Raw genomic sequence first — 13857 nt, forward strand, 5'->3', positions numbered from 1 at the left:
CTAACTCATTCTTCGAGGCTGAATCTGGATCTTTCCTGCTCCTTGAAATCTTTCCTGCCTCATCTAGGCTGAGCTGCCTCTTCCTTCCTTGTTGTAACATGCTCTTCCCATTACCTAGTTTTAGGACTCTGAGTATGTGGACTGGTCTCTCCAAGCCTCAGTCCCTCATCTGCAAAATGGAAATGAAAATCACAGGGTCTACATCATAGGATTTTAGCAAAAAGCTGCAGGAGGCATTTTTAGCTCCATGACCAGCATGTGGTAAATACTCAATAACGGTATTTATTGTCTCGTTCATAGTGCAGCTTTTTATTTGCATGTCTAGCTCCCCTTTTTGATATATATATCATATATATATATATATCATACATATATATATGATATATATATATATTTTTAGAGAGAGAGAGCAAGTGCTGTGTCTTGCTCATTTTTACATTTTGAGAGGCAAGGATAGATCCAGAGTTTGTATTCAATGAAAATACTAATAGAAAAGAAGAAAAATCAGTGCTTATGTTAGACGAGAAATTAAGGCAAGGATTTCATTTACGGTGATACTCCTGCACTTGGGGCATAGAGGTAGAAGAGGATGCTTGGTGTCTATGAATGGTCTGAGTAAATATTTTGCACATGTCCAAAACATTGATTAAAAATCCTGATTAAGTAAATGTCCAGTGATCTCGAGTCTCCCTTTACATCTGTGCCTACAGTGAATGGTTTGGTATATTCTTCAGTGTTGGATTTTATAGTTACAGGTTTCAGGAGATTTAAGCTGATCAGTGAATTGAAAACTATCTATAAAAGAAGGTTAAAGAATCCAGTACTAGCTGATGTGAGAAGAAACAAATTTTAGATCAAAGTGATAATATTACTAAAATGCTAGAAAAAGTGTGTGTGTGTGTGTGTGTGTGTGTGTGTGTGTGTGTGTGTGTGTGTTTATATACACAAAGAATAATTTTATGTCTCAGGTCATGCTTACATTGATTTGGGCATAGACTCATTTCAATCCCTACCACAAAGTGAGGGAACTTTGGTAGTTTGGGGTTTTAGATCTGCTCTACGGGAATTGATAGAAGAGATTTAAATTTGTTCTAGACACAAATATTTAGAGACTATCTTAAGCTGCCACCTGCTTCCTAGGTTATAAAGAAAGGTCGAAGGGTAGGCTTTATCTGAATTTATTTTTTTAAACATAAGAGTTCTTTTGCTATAATGAAAAAGCCTGGTTAATGAATTTCTTGGGGAATTTTATGCAGATAAAATATGAACTGAATACGACTACAGCTTAATTCCACAAATGTCTTAGGTTATTACTGGCAAAGGAAGATCTATGTTTCTCAAAGGACTAATAATGGCCTAGGACAATTTTAGACCCCTGAAGATTAAGTAACAGTAATACTTAGTTTAATTATAATGTGAACTTTCTCCAAAAGGCTCAATAATAATTCTCTCGCAGTTTCTGGTTGAAATTCTGGCCTCCTCTGACTGATAGCAGACCTTGGAATGGATATCTCTTTCTCCAGATGGTCACTCTGATATAGTGTCTGCAGCCTGGGTCATGCCCATTGCTCCGCCTTCCTGTTTAAGAAAGAAGTATTCTTGTCTTGTAACTAAGCTGCATCATAAGCTTTATTTCTTTTAAATTTGTTTTTCCTCTCAACACAACAATATTTCCTTTGTTGGTCACAGCCCTTAGTGACCCATGGGACATGAGGTATGTTTAGAATATGCTGCCTGGGCCAGATCCCCTATGGCTGTCTCATGTCTCAGTCTAACGAAGATCCTCCCCAGAGGGGAGATGAGAGGGGACCTCAGGCCAAGTCGCCTGCAGAAAATGCATGGGTCCTTGATTGTTTCTCCGTCAGAAGACTTTCATCCTGGGTCTCGTGTTTAGACTTTTGATAGACTAAGAAAAAAAACTCAATCACTCATTAATTCACGCACCGAAGCAGCAAGAATTGAGTTCCTGCTTTGCTCTAGTTTTGATCCAGCTGCTAGGGATACAAATGTACACAGAGATTTAGTTTCTTCTGAGAAGGATCCGAAGGTTAATATGTTAAAAACAGACATGTAAAAATATATCTGTGTAACAGTGTATTGTGATACTAGAGATACGTAACAAGGAAGATTCCAGCCTTCACTATGAATGAAAAGGTACCTTAGGCAAGAAGCCATAGCCACAGTCAGCCCATAAGTGTCCTCTCTGGTATTTAGCTTCTGTTCTGTTGTAGTCTGAAGAGTAATAATGCCTTTATCCATTTGCCATTCATTCATCACTCATTCACTCACTCACTCATTCATTCATTCATTCGTTCATTTAACAAACATGAAATACCCATCAAGGGCCAGGAGCCTTCACAGGTTTTAGAAATATGAATATGAGTTCCTTTTTTTCCCCCAGAAAATCCATAGTAGATGCAGTGAAAGACCCTTGGAAACCACTGTGACATGTACATCGTTAGGGGTGTGTACAGATGAGAGAGCTTGGGGGTGCAATCTTTAAAGACTTCATGGAAGATGATTAATCTCCTAGGTCTGTTGGGTGGAGCTGAGAACTCTGGGCTTGTCTCATTTGCTTAATGGACTCATGGAATGACTGGGTAGGCAGAGAGGGCAATTAGAATTATTTTTTGTTGCATAACGTACCTAACATTCTCTGGTGCAGAATGTGTAGCCAGAGATAGAATTTCAAAACTGGTGTTTTGTTTGTTTGTTTGTTTGTTTGTTTTTGTTGTTGTTGTTGTTTTTTAATGGTGTGATATGGTGGTAGCATGTTATATAGGTGGCAGAACTTGTGTATGTTTTGGGTATTTTTATGTGAACTTATCTTGTGACTCTTGAGGCATTAGTTAAGCAAAAACCTGCCTTTGTTTAGGACCTGCCAGTGCGACAAATGTGACCCATGGGCTATCCTTCAGAAGGGCTGTACCTGGCCTCGACGTTTGGATGACAATAAGAGGCTGAGATGGGAAAAGGCCTCTCAAGTGGCCAAGGACATGAACTTGGGAACCTCCTCGACCTGGCTTTTACTCCCAGATCTACCACTTAGGCACATTTTTTTAACTTTCTAAACTTCAGTTTTCTTTATTTGTAAGATAGAATAAAATCTACCTTCCAGGTTCATATTTGAGAACTAGATGAGGTAATGCAGGTTAGACTGAGTTCTCTAGTACCAGAATCTGGGTTTCTCCGTCAGAAGGATTCAAGTCAAAAGAGATTTATTAGAAAGCAGACTTAGGAAAAAGGTTGTTTTTTATATAAGAAGAATGCCAGTTACGTACATTTATTTTCCTCAGCACCTCACTGATCTGAAATTTCACCCTTTAAATATGCAATAATCTGTTTTGTTTCATTGATGAGTCTATTCATTCACCATTGTTTTAGTAACTAGATTTATAGCACATTTAATATGATAGAATGAACCCCGCAATGACTCTTCTTTTTGAATATTCTGGCTATTCTTACACAGAATGCAATGATAACATATGCCAGCAATGGGAAACTTGCCTTCTCATTTAGAATATTGATACCATTTATTTTACTTTTTATTTTATTGTTTAGTATGTCGATACTATTGGGGACTTTAATCAGAATGCTTATATTTCACCATTAAGCAGGAACAAAGGTATTGGTTGTGTGTGTGTACGTTATTGATTTTATTGAATTTCTGAAAAATTAGAACGTTATGCTTTTTGGAAATCCCCCATGATCATCATCCCCTTTGATATGTTAATATGAGGAAGTAAAGTATTGGGGTTCCTTGCAATTTACAATCTCTTATTTTTTATTTTTATTTTTTTATGCCTACAGCACCTGGTCTTCCTAGGTGGTCTCCCATCCAAGTACTAACCGAGCCTGACCCTGCTTAGCTTCCAAGATCAGACGGAATTGGGCTTGTTCAGGGTGGCATGACCATAGAGGGTTCCTAATTTTTAACTGTGCTTACCTTCCTGGAATAAATCTCACTTGAATTAACTTTTAAAGCACCCTTAGATTCTATTGCTATTGTATTTAGACTTTTCATGTATATTTATAAATATGGGAGTTTTGTTTTTGTTTTTGTTTTTTAAATACTGTGGACAAGTTCCAGTATCTGCGCTATGTCAGTGTCTTTAAAAGAATAAAGATATTTTCTTTCTTATTCTCTGGGATGTCCTAAATAGCATATGAGGTTTGATTTCGAAATAATTCAACCCTGAAACAATTTAAAACTGGCACTTTTTTGAGGAGTAGTTTCTTTCTGACAATTTCTCCAATTTTGATATGTGGAGATAGTAGAAAGTGAATTATTTCCAACTTCTCTTATCAAAGGGAGTTGTCAATTATCACATTAGCTGTTAACTGAATCTAGAATTGGCTTTTCTGGGAAGCTATTTCCTTTCCTCACAGAGGACGCCCAGGGGCATCTATCGTCACCTTAGCTGCCTCCCTAGTTTGGGGAATGGGAACCTAGTGGGCTGACTTCAGGGCTTGGTCATTTTCTTCCCTTGGTCATTTTCTTTGCAAAGCAGAGAGGAGAGCTGGGTGCTTAAATACTGTCCCTGCTTTGTCCTCCCTGCCCTTCTCCCTAGGAAACCTGCCATTGGGTATGTAAAATTGATATTAACCCAAATGTTTTCAAATGCCTTCTAAACATCTCCTAAGGAACATCTTACGGGCCTCAGCCTCACCTGTCTCTTTGTCCTCCAAACGTCCTTTCCTTCCACATTCTTCCTTCAATTAATGGCCCCTCCAACCCACTCAATTTCCCAAATCAAGAACCTGAGCTTTGTCCTCGATTGTGCCTTCTCCCTTACCTCTCCCATTTGATTTCTTTTTTGGACAATATCTTTCAATCTATCTATTTCTATCTCTACTCATCACTGCTGCCTTACCGCAGATCCTTAAATCTGGTCACTTCATTATTGTGTTAGCTTTTCATCAGTCTCCTACTCCAGTCTCGCCCCCTGGGGTGCTCTTACTTCCCACCCCCTCCCCCACCCCACCCCACCCCACCCCTACCCTTCTACCAGAGTGATCTTTCAAAAAGGATTTTGATTTTTATCAAAGTAAGTACTATATATAGTTAAAAAAAATCAAGTGCAAGTCTACAATTACTGGTCTGCATTTTTCGAAACCAAAAAAAGCTTTGAAAACTGATTTCTTGGGGGGCACCGTTAGCACCAAAGCTCATTCTGGTGGCACAACCTAACCTAAGCTTAAAGTCTCACTGCAAAAACACGGTGTTAATTATTGATTGCTGCCCCAAACCTTGATGGCAGTAAGTATGACACAGTGTGTGTGCATGATATTACCTTTTGAAAACTCAGAAAATATCTGAATTCTGGAATATATCTGGCTTCAAGGATTCAAAGTTGTAGATCGTGGGCCCCCATTCCACTCTCCAGAGAGGATGCTTTAAATTCCTTTAGCTTTTAAAAATTAAATTTATATTCATATTCTTTAAGCAACATGCTTAATTTTATATTTCTTGATTTGTCAATTTTGAACATTTTGCATCTTAACTTCCTCATAATTTATGAAGGTTTATGCATCTTTCATCTTTCCTGACTGTATTTGTCTGATTAGGCTGCCATAACGGAGTACCACAGATTGGGTGGCTTAAATATCAGAAATGTATTTCCTCACAGCTCTAGAGGCTAGAGGTTGGAGATCAAAGTGATGGTAAGCTTGGTTTCTTCCGAGGCTTCTCTCCTTGGCTTGTAGATGTCTGCCTCCTTCTGGTGTCTGCATGGTGTTCTCCCTGTGCATGTCTGTGTCTTAATATCTTATAAAGACACCAATCATATTGGATTAGGGCCCATTCTAATAATCTCATTTAACCGAAATTGCCTCTTTAAAATTTCTATCGCCAAATACAGTTCCATTCTGAGGTATTGGAGATTAGGACGTCAACAATTATGGACACATTTCAGCCTATGACACCAACTATTTCTTTCCCTATAGTATATATGTTTATTTATAAAAATTTTGTTTATTCAATAGTCAAAGTTTACATTGTAAGTTTTGTAGAAATCCTATTTATTGCAGAGGACAGGAGGGTACGACATTATATTTCCTTTTTTATGTTTTTACCTGGAGTTGATAATTGTCTCCCTTTTAATTAGATAACCTATGTACCTGTCTTTAAATTTTTTTCTCAAGTGGTTTCTTGGATCTATCAGTGTATTAACATGATTTTCTAGAGAGTTAAAAGTATATTACAAATCCTAAAATGGTCACTCTTTAAACCTACTGCATAGCTGTCATTTCTCTTTTGGGTTTTCCCGTCCTTGGGTTCCATATTTTCTATTCTCTTCATTTTTTCCTCGTTTTTCTGGAACACATCTGCAGCAGCTTTCTAAGAAAAGGCAGGGGATATAAGTTTTTAGGTTCCCTGCATGCATGAAAATATATCTTATTCTCACACACGATTGATAGATAGTTCGCGTGGGCATTGGCATAGACTTCCAGGTTTAGAATAATTACTCCTCTCAAGTTTGAAGGCATAGACCATCCATGTCTACTAAATTTCAATGTGATCTTTGTATGTACCACTTTATATTCTCTCTAGAAGCTTTGGACTCTTTATTCTTGAGATGCTGACATTTTACCACGATACGCTTTGTAAGGGGCTCTTTTTTCACTCATTTTTAAAGGCTGCATGTAGCCCTTTCATTGTGTGGGCTCGTTTTTAAAATTTTGATGATTTCTTTGTTTCCTTGAAAGTTTCTCCCTCTTTTTGTGTTCTTTCTGCAACTCCTATTATTCAGATGTTAGACCCGATGCACTCGCGAGGATTTTTATAAGTAAAAGAGGAGGCTAGGAGAGTCAGAGAGGCCATATGACGACAGAGGCAGAGATCAGAATGATGCGATTGCTGGCTTTGCAGAGGGAGGGAGCCGCAAACCAAGGAATGCAGGTGGCCTCTAGAAACTAGAAAAGGCAAGGAATGGATTCTTCCCTAGAGCCTCCAGAAGGATGATAGATAGCTCTGTGACACCTTGATTTTAGCCCCATGAGACCTATTTTGTACTTCTGACTTCCAGGACTGTAAGATAATAAATGTATGTTGTTTTAAACCACAAAGTTTGTGGCAATTTGTTACAGAAGCAATGGAAGCTGGAGGAAGAGAACACAGAAACAGTAAAATGGATCTGAGGGGGACCTGAGGGTGCCCCAACAATATCTGCTCCCACCAAATCAGAAAACTAAATCAGAGTGCTAGCACTTTAAATCAATAGTCAACAGATTAGTTGACTATCAAACTAGGGAAGTGTGGCATAGCAATTAAGTCATGGGATCTGAAATTTGCTATCCATTGGTTAAATCTTGGCTTTTGCCACTTTGAGCATTATTACCTTGGCATGTTACATAAGCCTTTCTGAACCTCAGTGCCTCATCTGTTAAATAGGGATAATAGCAAAATCCAAGAGCTGTTCTAAGGATTGAATGAATATGAATATAAAATGCCTGACACACAGTAAAACCTCAATGCAGATATTACCAGTAGCACAATGAGATCCCATTTTTATTCACCTGTATTATATTCTAAGGACAGCACAGGTGCAAATCAAGCTTGGTGAATATTAGGGATTAAAATCACTTAACTTGTCCAGAGAGCATGGGACACAAGGTTTTGCATTCATAACCTTGTAAATAAGATGTGCACAGGAGAATTTGTCACCACAATGGGAATTATATAATGCTGAGTCAAAGTGCAAAACATATGATAGAATATTTTAAATTACTTAGAAGAGGAAGTTGTTAAAAATTGCACAACAGGTTCATCCGTACTTCTGGTATCCTAGCACTTTTTTCAATCCTTGGTTTGTTTATTTGAAGGTTGGCTTTCACCTTCATTTGACTTTGCTGCCATCCTGAGATCTGTGTTAAGCCCAGCAAAGTCACCCGTTATACTTGTGCCTGTTTTCTCTTCCCAAGGTTATCTAGGAGGTATTTTCCCAGCCTTTTGATATGCTAAGCAGTCATAATTGTGGAAAGTTTAATAAACAACTATTAAGTTGCTATTAGAAGTGTCAGAACTGATATAGCTAGTAATTTTGTAATAATTGATGAAATTCAACGGTAACTATAAAGTAACTTAGTGCCTCAGATCAGCTTTAGCCCAATCTAGAAATGGACCCTACAGACCTTTTCTGTTATGAAGGTGCCTGCTATTCAGGTGGGCGATTACCTGGGATGGGGTCTTTCATTCATTTCTGTTGGAAGACAGCACCTAAAACTCAAATCGGCTAGTTTGGAGACTAATTTTAAACAGCTCTTCAAAGAGGCCGAAGCCTTGACTATACTGGGGGTGGGGGGGCGAGGGTGGGGCTGGGTAGGAACCATGCAGAAGTGGTTTGTCTGTTCTAGCCTCCTCCTCCCCGGGTCACATACTCTAAGCTTCTGGACATCCTAGTGAGGCTTCTTCTATATTCCAGGGACGTCACTGGTTTGGAGTGAATCTCTTAAAGGTGGTGATTTCCCCACCTGAGTGAAATGGTGGTAGAGAAAGAGTGGAAGGCCAGGTCGTGGGGAGGCCCAGGGGCTGACCAGGAGCTCGATTAGGGGAGCTGTGTTGGGGGAGTTTGCTTCTCTCTGAGGCTGTGCCAGCTCTTGGAAACGCTGAACACACTCCCTGAGGAGCACCAGTTACAACAACAAGAAGAGACATCAATCAAACCTTATGGGGTGATTTTAAGGGAAAAGGGAAAGCATCTAGCTGGAAAAAAGAGGTGGGCAGCAGTGGAAACTTGACCCGCGCCTCCTCTCACAGAGCCTCGGTTTGCAGGCCCTCAGGCCCTCGACCCGCCCTCTCCCCACCTCCGCCCTGCTGCTCTGGCCTGGCCCCTGCCTCGCCTTGTTCGCCTGATGAACTGCCCTGTCTGTGCCTTGCCTTAGGCAGGGCCTTTTGGGGATAGAGCTGTGTTTGTCTCCACTGTGTGTTGAACTTGGCAGGTGAAGGAGCATCTCATTCCAAGTCAAACTACCACCTTTCAGAAGAGAAGGCTGGGCCTGGAATCCACAGCTTGGGGCGGGCCCTGTGTATAGCCATGGAGGGCTGGAAGCGTCCTTCTCCATCATCCATGCCAGGCCTGCTGCTGGTCATGGCTGGGGAGGGAGGAAACAGGCATTCAGGGCCGGAGGTGGTAGGACAAGACTGGAGGAATAACAGGAATGAGGGTGGCCTCATGGCCATAGGTACAAGCAGCCTCGGGGCATCAACTGTTGCTTTGGACAAAGCAGTCGTTAGTATTGGCCACACTGATGCCACCTGGGTGCATCCCCGAATGCACGGAGCCAGCTCAAGAATGAGGTTTCATTTCTCAAGAACCAGCCCTCCTACCAGAAAACTCTGGAAATAAAATGAGTACATTCAGGAAGTTTTTCTCTCTCCAAGGGCCGAAAGGGCAGCCTGCAGAGCAGAGGAGCAGAGAGACCTGCAGTTTCAGTTTCTCATTTGAAAATTGTTGCCAGATGGTGAGGTCCCTTGTCCATCTCTCCCTGGCAGTTCAGACACCAGCTCCGCCATATACCAGCTCCACCCTATACCAGCTCCAGGACTTAGGCAAGTGACTTAGACTCTCTGTGCCAGTTTCCTCTTCTCTGAGATGAGATGTCGTCGATCCAATAAGTGTCGTGAAGATTAGAGGAGAGAATGTGGAAAAGTGCTGACCTGGCTGTTATTTCAATCGGCCCTTGTGCAGAAGCCGCAGCATTTTCACATAGAGTTTCTTGCTTTTGCTTCCTAATAGCTCCGTGAGGTAGGAAGAGTAATTACACTTTTCTTTTAAAGTTGCAAGAGCTTTGCCAATGGAAATGATGGTATTGGCAGCCCCACGTCTGGCACAGAGAAAATGACCCCAGCGGGGTCCGTGCCCGTGTGGTGCATGTCTTTTCTTTCTCTGGTGAACTTGGCTATGAAACAAAGAGCTTGAAGGGAGGTAGACAATACTAACATTTTCTAAGACCTTCGAGGGCCCTCAAAGGTGGGCGATCTGGTTTAGGAAAACAAATCATTTCTATCAGTGTTGTCATGAGAAATTTCATAGGAGTCACTCATGGGATTTTAACTTTTCTTGTAGCTACGTTGGAAAAGTTTTTAAAAGGTGAAATGAAATTTAGTAATATATATTTTAACCCACGCGTATTAAAAATATTAACATTTCACCACATAATCTAAAAATTATTAACGTGATGCTTTATATTCTTTTTTTCATACCCAGTCTTTGAAGTCTTATGTGTATTTTCCATTTACAGATGCTCAATTCCATTGCTAAAAATTATTGGAAATTCTTGATCTGTATTTAGATTTCAGAAATTTTATAGTTGCCAGAATAGATCCACATCCTCAAGTCATGCTAAATATACTTAGATGTTTTCCAGGAATGGAATAGAGTATCAGTTTTAAATGCAAACTTAAATTAATTACAATTAAATAAAATTTAAACTTCAGTTCCTGAGTCACACTAAGCAACATTTCAAGTGCTCAGTAGCCACACAGAGTTTGTCTCTGTGAAATAGAACAGTACTGTCTACGGCCACGCCACCCTGAACAAGCCCGATCCCGTGTGATCTTGAAAGCTAAGTAGTGTCAGGCCTGGTTAGTACTTGGATGGGAGACCACCTAGGAAGACCAGGTGCTGAAGGCATAAAATAAAGTAAATAAATAAATAAACAAATAGATAGATAGATAGATAGATAGGTAAATAAATAAATAAATAAGGGATTGTAAGTTGACAAGGTCCTTGCGATCTGTGAGGTCAACCAAGGGTTACTTCGCCTAAAAAAAAAAAAAATAGTACAGGACAAGGAGTGTCTGGTAGGCTTTTTTTTTGTTCACGTGGATTTCCATAGTCAGAATTATCTTCAATACCTCTCTTCGTAGAAATGTTTTTAAGTCACTTGCCAATTTTACATTTAAAACTAGACAATACGCTGTCTATCCACTTAATTGACCACATTGCCGGACAGTGCAAATGATCGAGGGGATTCAAGTCATAGAGCTCACGTGACATGGGACCCTCTGACATAGCGACTGAGGGAGGGCCCCAGTGTCCATCCATACATTAAATAGTCTAAAAATCTTAATCTGTCTTTCGAGAGGGGGAAAACAAGCAGAAATGGAAGATCTAACATTCTCTTCCTGCACCACATGGACCACCTTCGCACGTCATGTTTGGAGGACCAGGCTCAGAACACTGCCCCTGTGGTCCCAACCTTTCCCTGAGCTCAGGCACGAGTTTTAGTCTTCGACTTTCAGAGAGTGGGTAGTATCTAATCTGGGCCTTTTCCCTTCTGATGTTTACACTCCGTCCTAGAGTTCCTTGATTTTTTTAAAGCCTTTTATAATACGTTCATTGTAGGACTTTTATTAAATATTAAATACATTGTCATCCAGAACAAACAAAGAAACAAATCAAAATGTTTCCAACAGAAGTCACAAAGAGTCTTCACTTTAGAATTTGACCTAATTTTGTTCTTTGGGGGTAAATTCTACAGTAATTTCCGCCTTTATTCAAATTCGCCCAAATATTTTGGCACATCGTAATGAATAACATCATGAGAAACTTGTGCTTATATTTCCATGATTTTCGGTGTTGTGATTTTTCTCCAACGTCACTAGTTTCAGAGACAGAATTTCCTCCCCATTTATGTGTAGATTACGTATTATTTATCGGAGATTTCAGAGTTCTGTGTCTTCTTAGCAGCTTCATTCTGGCTGGGTTCTGGGCAGTCCATTTCTCCTCCCATTTTTCTAAGTGTCCTTCCTCAGTCCTGCCACCTTTCTTTTTAATTCCTTCAGCTATTTTGCTACTTCTGCCATCTGAGGTGAAATTTTTGGAGTCCCTGGTTGTTTCGTGGACACAGTCTGACTCTTCCGACCCGAGCAGGAGGAGCTGCATATTTGGTGCTTTTTTCCCCCCGTTTCTCTCTTGAGGAAGATCCAGATACAGTCCTTGGAGGGAGTGGAAGGATTCTTGGCACACTGCAGGGAATTTCTTCCTCCTCTTTGTCTCAAATCATATAAACAAAATATTCCAGAGCCCCGAAATATGGTTTTTCACAAGGACCTGATGAAGAATACATTTTATTGAAGGGAATTTAGAACATTCCTATCCGGGTTCACCCAGGCTTCTAGCATCTGGGTGGTTTGCACAGGGCTGTCCTGAACCCTGATCAGCAGCCGAGGACCCTCCTGCTAGTTATCAGGAGGATATGTTTCCAGTTTCCTTGACCAGCTTTATTCTGAGAAATTCTCACATCATTTTATAAACTGGGCAGTAACTTCTTGTTGCTTCTGCTTCTTTTCCCATTTTAATTCCTCAGTTTCAAAAGTAGTTATTAATGTCAGCTCCAGCCTGGTCTTCCAGGGAAGACACCCTTATTGGGTGTGGTTGGAGCCCACTTGATATTTTGGAAAGTCTGACTTGTAAGCACTGGGCCAGGGCTGAGATGTGCACACAATCGTTGTGAGTGAAGACTTCTTTCTGGCTTGGCAGGTGACTCTGAGTTTCCCAGGACCTTCCTCAGCACACTACAGCCCCCAAGGGCAAGGCAGTGTGGCCGGGGCGAGGACGGGGGTACCTGGATTTCCATCAACCATGGATCAACCTCCCCATATGCTTTGTCAACAGATTTTTTATTAACCACATTAGTATATTAAAATAGCCACTGGTTTATTTATAAATCAAGGCTACTTCTGCTTTTGTTGTTTTTAGTTCATAATTATCGCATCTATATTAATTTATTGCATATTGACTAGTTTTATTTTGTTCTTTTTCTAGCTTGTTGAATGTTTAGTTCCCTTATTATTTTTACTCTTACTTGGGTCCCATTTAAGAAATTTTTGCTTACCCAAGGTCATAAATGTCATATCAGAAAGATAAACTGCTATGCTCCCTATAGTTCTGGCTTTTATATTTGGGTCTATGAATCATCTCAAACCACTTGTTAGGGTAATGTGGTTCTACCTCTGCCCCCAGTGTGTACTCTTTGTCTTGAGTCACTGATCCCACGCCCCGATGGGACATCCCCTGAGGGCCTGCCAAACCATTTCTACTCCCCTCACTGCAGGGGAACAGGGCCTTCATAGGCATCATCAGCTCATCTGAATTCCCTGTGGGACTGTGGGCATAGTCCCTCTTCCAGATAAGGATCCTGAAGAGGGAGTTGGAGCTGAAGACTCGAGAAATCCTGACATTTTCAAAACTTTGAGTTCTCTGAGTAGCCACTGAGCCCATGTAACAACTGTAGCAGGGTTCCTGGCATGGCGTCTAACTCTGTCCTGGTATAAAGCACTTTCTCATTCATTTCAGGACAATTCTAGTAGGTAGGTATTGACATAGCTTCATGTAATTTCAGCAGAGAAGGTCCCATCCTGCTTCCGTGACATGGGAAGCTCTGGCTTTTGCAGGCCTGTAGACCACCATCTTCCCCCTATACCTGTGTAAAGGTAAAAATAGGAAGGAATCAGGAGAATGACCACTTGAGCCAGGTCCTAGGGTTAGGTCGTTCCTGGATTTTAAAATCTTGACAAAATACAGTATATTTTAAATTTTGTATTTTGTTTTCAAGCGAGTTTTAAGAAAAATGTATATTTTAAAATAGGACATCTTTTCAGAAAAAAACGAAGAAACTTGAGATTGGGGGACATACAGCGCTTTGGGCAGGGAACTGTGAAACTTTAGAAGCCACGCTGAGGCAAAGGACTTGTCAATGACATGTCCCCGAGGCTGGCTTTAATCCGTTCCTTAAGGACATCCCTTAGTCACAGGAGATCTTAGACTACCTTGATCTCCATTTAACTTTGCGGGGTTTCCAGTTCACTGTCTGAGGTTGTCTCCTGATTTTGGCTTTGGAGCTGGAGACTCT

At 40.6% G+C, this 13857-nt stretch overlaps 2 pseudogenes; one reads left to right on the forward strand and one right to left on the reverse strand.

The window, feature by feature from the left end:
• Positions 1-3801: 3801 nt before the first annotated feature.
• Positions 3802-3920, reverse strand: LOC112482091 (annotated as a pseudogene).
• Positions 3921-10515: 6595 nt separating this feature from the next.
• On the forward strand, positions 10516-10634 carry LOC112482121 (annotated as a pseudogene).
• Positions 10635-13857: the final 3223 nt, after the last annotated feature.

This window comes from Pteropus alecto, unplaced genomic scaffold (genome assembly GCF_000325575.1).
Source record: "Pteropus alecto unplaced genomic scaffold, ASM32557v1 scaffold156, whole genome shotgun sequence".
NCBI lineage: Eukaryota > Metazoa > Chordata > Mammalia > Chiroptera > Pteropodidae > Pteropus > Pteropus alecto.